At 39.6% G+C, this 8476-nt stretch overlaps 2 long non-coding RNA genes across 2 annotated transcripts in view; both read right to left on the minus strand.

Annotated features, from left to right (window-relative positions):
- The window catches only part of LOC117954680, a 12265-nt gene extending 7595 nt beyond the window's left edge, over positions 1–4670 (minus strand). Inside the window, exons 1-2 of the long non-coding RNA XR_004658870.1 lie at positions 3482–4670; positions 1364–1370 (exon numbers count right to left, since the gene is read on the minus strand). This is a non-coding gene — a long non-coding RNA (uncharacterized LOC117954680). The remainder of the gene's footprint in view (positions 1–1363; positions 1371–3481) is intronic.
- On the minus strand, positions 1021–1249 carry LOC117954664. The gene is made up of 2 exons (XR_004658855.1): positions 1220–1249; positions 1021–1160 (listed from the first exon to the last, which is right to left on the minus strand). It is a non-coding gene; the product is annotated as an uncharacterized LOC117954664 (long non-coding RNA).
- Positions 4671–8476: the final 3806 nt, after the last annotated feature.

Here is an 8476-nt window from a genome sequence, read left to right on the forward strand (position 1 = left end):
TGACCTGACTTAGAGAGAGAGAGAGAGAGAGAGAGAGAGAGAGAGAGAGAGAGAGAACTAACCACAGTTGAGTTGCCTTGCTCAATGGCACTGTAACAGCAAACAGAAACGCGACCCAGAATCCCTGTAAACTCCGTGTTGTTGTCTGATTAACTTAATAAAATGTGATCAACATATTCATGTCCTGGAGGATGAACTCTGTTGAAACAACATCCGGGAAGTGCGCCAACACCTCCCCCTGCTGGTCAGCAGCAGCAACTTCATGGGCTTTTCTCTAATTTGAGTCTATTTTTTGTGAGTTGTCTGATGACTGGGGGTGCAGTACAAAGTATACTTTTAACTATAATGTTCTTTGCTACTTCACACCACTGTTTTGTTCATTTATTCCCTCTGTTTAACTCTATGTTAATGGGGGGAAAGCCCAGGCTTTGGCTGGGCCCCTAAATCAAGAAGGTAAACAACGTGCAGCATGCATTTCTCTGAGAGTTCTGCCTCCACCCAAATACAAATGGAAGTAAATTGAACTTTTCTTGTGATGCTGTCATGAAACTTACTTACGTTGTCTACCGCTTAATCAGCAGGCAGAATACAATTTAAAAGGGGAACTTTGTTTTGTTTTTCTAACCTGGACCCTATATTTTCCCATGTTTTTGTGTGACTGATGGGAACAGCAACTTTTTAAAGTCCAGTATTAAGAAAGACAACAAAAGAAGCTGCAATATAACATAAAAAAGGCAATTATGAAGCTTTGGACTTATGTCCACTCAAAGTGCTTGGCTGACAACATTACGGAAAGGATCCATACAGACACCTTTTTGTTAAAGAGTGAGATCCTTTTTGTTTAAAATGAAATGTCACCAACATTGCTATCACCAAACCCACCAGACTCTCATTTAAATAAACAGTCATTTTATCGGCGTAAAACATACTTCATTCAACATCGACAGAAACAAAATGAAGCTATCAAAAGCCATCTTGGTTCCTAATCCCTTGTTCCAACAATTACTGCTCAGATATGGATAAAATAAACCCTTAATTAACCCATTTACATGTGGAAATATGCTGCCTCTAGACACGCTAAAAGTACCGTTTATTTAAATGGAGTCTGGTGAGTTAGGCGATGGTGATTTCGGGCTGTTTCTGGTTCAACAAAAAGGATGCTACTCTTCTAAAAAAGGTGTATCTCTGTAAGGATCCTTTCCATAATGTTGTCAAACACTTAGAATAATAATTTGAGCCTGTAAGTGGCAACCCCCCCCCCCATATTTTTCATGGACATACAGTAACTTAAAGGTGCATATTTACTTGGTTTACAGCTGCTAGTTACAGCGCCCCTGCATGGGGCAACCTGCTTGTATTTTACACAAATACTACGCATTAATGTTAAATAGTCATTACAGTATCATCTGAGAGTCTGTCTCAACAGAAAGATTAGGTTGAACACCGATGACCTGTCACTTTTTCACAAGAATGGTACAATTTTGCATTGCTGAATATATGCTGATTAGCATCTCAAATCCCTTCGTTTCTCCACATCCGAATACCATGTAATCTGTGTTACATATTAGTTTAAAATATTCTAAATAAAAATTCATCTGAGTGAAGAAGTTCCTGTAAACGGACACAAACGCCAGTGTTAGTTTGAGAACAAAAAAATAAGACTCGCAGTCACAAGCACCTCTTTGAGCTCCGTTTTTACTGAAAAAGTGTAACAGGGGTCGGTGAACCAGGCACCTCTGTAGCATCACGCTGCTACTGTACATACAAGACAACACCCACAGCACAGTCACGATTATACAATGTTTCTAGTCAATATATTCATCAATATATAATGTATTGTATAATCAACAGCTCTGGGTCACACTGTAGTGGGGTTTCTGTCTCTTAATCATTAAAAACCACCTGGTTCTGGTCCATGGAGACTAAACAGGAAACCTCTGTCACATTTTGTTTTTTTAGGCTCCATCTTATTCTAGTCTGAACTTTGTTTAAACTACATGGTTTTCAGAGAAATTTGACCCAGGTGTGTTTCTCACTACATACTCTATGTTCCACACAGAGAAAGCTTTGGGCCAGAGAGCATGAAGCATCTCCGATTATCAAGCGTCTCAGCTGTTGATTAGACCAAATTAATACTTTTTTTCCAAGCTTGTGGTACAAAAAGACATTGAACTGTACAGCACGACTTTGTGTCTGAATGAAATCCTTTTCCTGGACTCTCATCCTGTAAGAGGCTCCATGCTCTAGGCCCAGAGGTTTAGTGAGTACTTAAAGATGGAGGTCCAAACAGATTGGAGGACACACAGTGTCCTCACACTGTGTGGGGGGGGGGGGGGGGGGGGGGGGGGGGGGGGGGAAGAGATCAATAAACACCAAAGACCACAATTTCATAACCCTTCACTTGAGAAGCCTTGGAGACATTTGTAACTAGGGGTTGACACATAGACCGTGTAAGTGAAGCCAAAACATCTGGATCGCCCCCTGAAGGCTGGCTGCAATACAGGTCATAACCCCGCCCCCCCTCCATGTTGTCTGATGGGGCATGAGCACGTCAAATATTTTATTTTATTTTCTGAATTCGTTATCATTTTTGTTGTTTAAGCGTACATTTTTCTTATAAGTTTGGTTTTTATCCAATTTTTGATGCTATAAAAATGGGTTAAAACGTCATGATTGACAGCTGAGATTGACTCGCGATTGGTCAGGCGGGTGTATGGGCGGGACTTTGATACAACGCCTTTACTGCCTGATCACTGTTGGCTTCAAAATTAAAAGATGGCAGCCCCTGTATTTGGGATATTTTGGCTTCACTTTTGTACATTGGGAGTAATAGAAGACCTTTTTGCCATGATGTTGCCATGGGAAACAGCTCAAGCTTTGGTAACAACCCTGTTTTTCTTAAAGATCTGCGGACAAAAAACGCTGCCAGCTGTGTTGTTTTCGCTGTAATAATCTGCATCACTGTCTGCTGTCACCATTAGCACTAGGCCTCCAATCATACCACTCAACTTGAACTTGAGACTGCTTCACTTCAGAACTACAGTCTTCCATAACTGGGTCTAATGCTCGCCAATGGACATGTGAAACACCAAGCAAGTCTCTCTGGTTAATGGTGCATCCATTAAAGTAACACACTGGGCCTCATGCAGGATATGAACATATGAACAGATTGGTTTTTAAGTGGCACGTACAAGCGATTTAAGAGTTCTTCTTGAATTCACCAATTTAAGTTTGAAACAAAATACATTTTGGTCCAGATTTAATTGTCATGTAAGAGATACTCCGTCTCTTTACACAGAGGGGAAACACAGATTTGAAGTAAGAGTCTCAATGTTTTAACCTGAATGCAGGTTTACACCTGGTGCACCAGGTAAACAAGGAGTTTAAACCAAAATCAACTCAAATAAAAACTATTAAAATATACATTAAAATGAATATCCTGGCAACCATATCATCCTCATGGTTTGCCAAATTGCAGTACATAAAAAAAAATTGGAATATTTTATCTCTCAATCAGGGGTTTGTACAGGTCCTGGTCTTTATAAAAAACCTGTCAAACCATTCCCTCTTTATTTTTGTGACAATATGATTCTGCTCTGATGGCTCGACCGTCGGCGGCACTATTAATTAAGACTTTTACCGTTTCGGGTCATTGAACACAACTGCTGGCTCTGCTCAGTTGGAAGTGTTTTTGTCGGCTGATTTCTGACAGCAGGATTTGTGAAACAGGCAGACTTAGGTGGCAATTTTAGGGCCGTTGATTGTTAATGATCCCTTCTCACGAAATCTCAGAGGATATTCATCAAGTTAAAAACCAGTTTTTGTTTGGTGAATTTGACTTGGAACACTTGCATGACAAAACTTTACAGAAAAAAAAGCCAGAGAAGTTTAAGATAAGAATAAGACATTATTGCATGAGGCCCAATGAGTAGCTCTGGGCTGAAAAATCAACAACGTGAAATGTTACAACTTGACAGATCTATTGAAACATTTCTAAGACATTTTTGGTCCAGCACATCCCGCCACTCTCGACTAGGGCTGGGTCTCATTTGAACTTGTTCTGACTAAAGTGCGGATCTGAAACTGGGGTTTCGGTGCGTTACTGTGAGAAATACAAAACATGGTTTTCAACTGTTGTTTTTCCTCCTTTCATTCGACAAAAGAAGCCACATTTTTGAAGTGTTAAATGTCTGAACACAAGCACACATTCTATAACCGTGGCTTAATTAAAAGTCTAAAACTAACAAGACTTTGGTTGAAATGGGAATCTGAACAAATTACAAATCACAGTAAACAAGATCACAGATCTAACCAGATTATTTATGCTAATTTTTTCCATGCTAAGGATACCAAAACAGTATTGAGGATGAGTACCCAGCCCTACCCCTCCGCACGGGGATACCCTTTGATTGACTTCTGGAAAAAAGGGGATTCACCCGTCTGTCACATCTCAAACATGTCAACATTAAAGCAGTGTGGTGTTCGTGTGTAATGGGAGTGCGAGGCTACATTTACATTACTACGTTTTGGTTTTTTAGAAGTTTTGAGCCAAAAGCGACTTTTGTTTAAACTAACGCGCCCAAACCGCATATCTCATCATTATTCTGGTATACTGGGCATGTGTCGGGGAGAACAGGATGCAGCGTGGAGACTCCGCCCATTGCTGGTAGTTGCCAAAGGTCTCCCCTTCGCGACTGTTGAGACTGCAACGCAACTCCGATTTCAAACCAAAAAATGGGGTCGAAAGTGTTTTTAAATGTCTCCGGTTTAGAGGCCCTGAAACGTCAGAGCAGTGTGAATGTGAGGTCTAAACGTAGTGAAAGAAATTTGTTTTTAAAATGAAGACGTAGCAATTTCCAACAACCCGGTCAGCCTGCCGGCAGCTGAAGTGTTGCAATGGTCAGAGTTTGAGAATCATTAGTTAAACATAAAACACCATCAGCCTCAGCTCTGGGATTAAAGGAAAACATTACGTTTTGAGAGATCATGCTATTTGGCATTGTATCAATTTTAATAACAACAAAAAGAAAAAAGAAATAACTGAAAACTAGAGGTCTAAAAGTTCCTTTGCTAGTCTTTGGTGTCCTTCGTATCAGAAACAAATACAGTGGTGGAGTGGGGGTTTCCACTGGTACATTCGGTACAAATAGGGGCTGATAACAACAAGACGGGGCTGAAGTCAGGAGGCTTTCGTGTTGCTTGTGAATTGGAAGGCTAAGGTGCAATTGAGCTCACATGTCCTGAGTTCAAATCTCCTGTCACTGTGGAACATGCTGGAACGACGTTATAATCTTCTAAAGCAACGTGTCAACGTGTCAACACGAAAACAAAATAAAAGCCCTGAACAAAAGCACTTCATTTAATATCACAAAACTAAACTGGGCTTTTTGTTGTTGTCGGATGGAATGACGTTGTCTGCTACACGGACATTTCAGAAAACTGTAAGTAGTTAAGGCAACACCCTAATTTCAAAGGGTGTTAAAAAGATACACCCATATACACCCATGTGGGTGTGTAAAAAAGAGTCACACGGACGGGGCGTGCAAAAGAAAGAGGCTTTCATTAGCTATTAATAATCTGTATCGGCCTTGAAAAACCAGTATCGGTCGATCCCTAGCGTACACCTCTCTACATTCTGCTCACCATAGTTCAACATTTAGTTCAATAAAAAGTTAGGGGGGCGGGGGTGGTTGTATGCAACTACAGTACAGTACAGTACAGTATAGTATAGTACAGGACATAGAAGAGGCTTTTAAGAACAGTGATGATAGTGAAGATTATCAAGATAACGAGGTTAAAACAAAACTTATAGTAACAAAAACAAAACGTGAGACGGGCTGCAAAACAAGGAATAGAAGAAAAACATAAACAAAAAAGAAACATTAAGATTAATAAGTTATTTCTCAAATGAACTGACATTGAAGATTAAACTTGGCGAAAGAAGTCTGTCCAATACAAAATACTTAGAAATGAAAGTATAGTTAACAAATGATTTATTCTTTGAACTGACATGTTGAAATGGCTACACAGGAAACAGCTCCGCTATCTTTGCTGGCAAGAGCGCTGAGTTGAAAATAGTGCATTATGTCATACTGATGTAATATCTCAGTCCTCAAATGTCTCTTCTACAGTATCTCTTAGTAAGCTCCAGAAAGAGTTACTAAAACAAGATGATGAAAACTAAAATGCCATGCAGTTTCCTCAAGTCTGATTGACAGAGACTGCTTTCACAATGACAAAGAAAAGGAGAAAGGAAATGAGTTTGGCATTGAAGTGCACATAATCATTGAGGAACTTACTGCTCCCTGGCACATGACTTCAATCAGAGCTTCCTAGTATTTTAGAAGTCTGTCACTCTGATCCACTCCAAACAGCATCCATAAGCTATTCACAAACTCCATGAAAAAGGATGGAGCATAAAGGGTTTGTGTGGAATGGCTAATTAATTAAAAATAAAAAACAAGAGTAGAATATAAAAACTTAACAGAACCTCCTCAACTTAACCACATTCTAACAGTTTGTTTAAGACATCAACATAGCTGATGTTGGACCAACCAGCGACACACGGCATGAGTTGGCCAACACGTTGGGAATGTAAACAAAGCAACAAAATGAATATCTTCGCTCTTTAAGAAACCTTTAGAAAAATATTTTCTCCAGTGTAATCACAACTACCTGTCTTATTAAACAACAGAAGATGCTTTTAATGTGTAGCTCTCATGTTTAGGTAGCATGGCTGACACTAGTGCTCCAGTGTTGCCACAATAACACAATGTGCCCTATTTTAACTATCTAAGCAAGCGGAGTAAAGCAAACAAAGCTTCAAAAGAAGGGTCCATGCGCCAGACGCATGGTTCAGAAAGGTTGTACTCAGTGTCTTAATTATTCATAGGTGTGTTTTCCGCGTAACAAGCAATAAACCAATCAGTGTCATCTCATATTCCCTCTAAAAGCCAGGCTCGTTTGAAGCTTGGCGCATTGCTATTACGATGGTAGATTTGCTAAGCAGGAAGGAGATATTTTCAGGAGAAGAAGCTGATCCAATTGTACGTGAAATGAAAGCGCCAAGCAGATCATATATGGCACGCACACTATGCCACCAAAAATCCACGAGCTGAATTTCCAATATGCAGATGATGTGATGGTAATTGTGTGTAACCAAATACTGACAGAGACTTTGTAAAACTATGAAGACAAAACCACACCAAAACCCCAGCAACGACCAGCCATTTAAGAAGGTTACTGTAGTTTCTCATACAAAATCAAATGGCCAGTGTGAACAAAAAAAGGCAGAAACACGGGCTCTACATGATGAAGTAAGGATAATGAACATTTGTACAGAACTAATTCCCCTCTGCTGCTCTAAACGATGAAACGCAAACCATTCTGTACATATTTTCACATTGAAAGCCCATCAATAAGTAAGAAGGACTGGATTACTTTCATTGTAATGCAGGACATGGAGTGTTTTTGATGATAGAGTGACAGCAGTCAGCAAAACTGACAAAGGACTGGAATTAATAGTCAGGCGATTGGTGAATGAAATCATATCTGTTAGAAAGGAGAAGCACATCGGTGAGCGTGAAATGACTGTTGGATCACTGATGGAATTGGTAGTGTGGAAATGTATCTAGAAAATTCAACAGAGAAGTTTTGAGTTTGCATTAATTGTGAAACAGGGGAATTTAGGAACACAGAACTGGATCTCTCGGCAATTGAGGAAATAAAAGCCGGAGCCCATATTTGTAAATTTACGGAAAACTCACAAAAAATGGGTTGAATAAATGTGTTGAATAGTACTATTACAGACTGAACATACAGATATATTAAAATGACTTTGTCTCAAGACAAATACGTTATTTATTTCAACCAACCTTGTCCGTTCAAGTGTTTTAAACCAAACTGGAATGTTTATGGAACCTGAGTTACACCAGCGTATATCTCCTCAGTGTAAAACACAGCCAATCAGATTCACTCCCACATGGGTCCTTCACCACCAAACCAGCTGGAAGAGCCACTTCGTTCAGATTCAAGTTTAACTTCATCTTTTTATCTTTTGATTGTGACAGGTTGAGCAGTATGTGATAGACAGGTGACCTCCCCCCTTTTCATCAACACGTTTCAATGAACCAGTTTTTACTTTTTCATTAACCGAAAGTTCAATCAATCAATCTTGAATCCAGATTTCAGGGGACAAAATAAAAACTCCTCAACTCAACTCTTATTGTTCCAAGTTCCAAAAACTGATGGAATTGAGCCATCTCTGCCACTCAAACATACATAAATACGTTGGCATACATTCAGTAAAACCATTTCCAACAAGAAGATTTCTTTTTTTTTTTCCACATGGGGTGACTGTTGGAGTTACCGCAGGTTGATTATGTTTCCGGAAACAAAAGTAAAGTTTCCCTATCAGCTTCAAGGCTGAACAGTTGTTCCAGTGCTGCTTGATGCAGTCTGAATTCAGCACTACTTG

This window comes from Etheostoma cragini, chromosome 12 (assembly GCF_013103735.1).
Source record: "Etheostoma cragini isolate CJK2018 chromosome 12, CSU_Ecrag_1.0, whole genome shotgun sequence".
NCBI classification, from domain to species: domain Eukaryota; kingdom Metazoa; phylum Chordata; class Actinopteri; order Perciformes; family Percidae; genus Etheostoma; species Etheostoma cragini.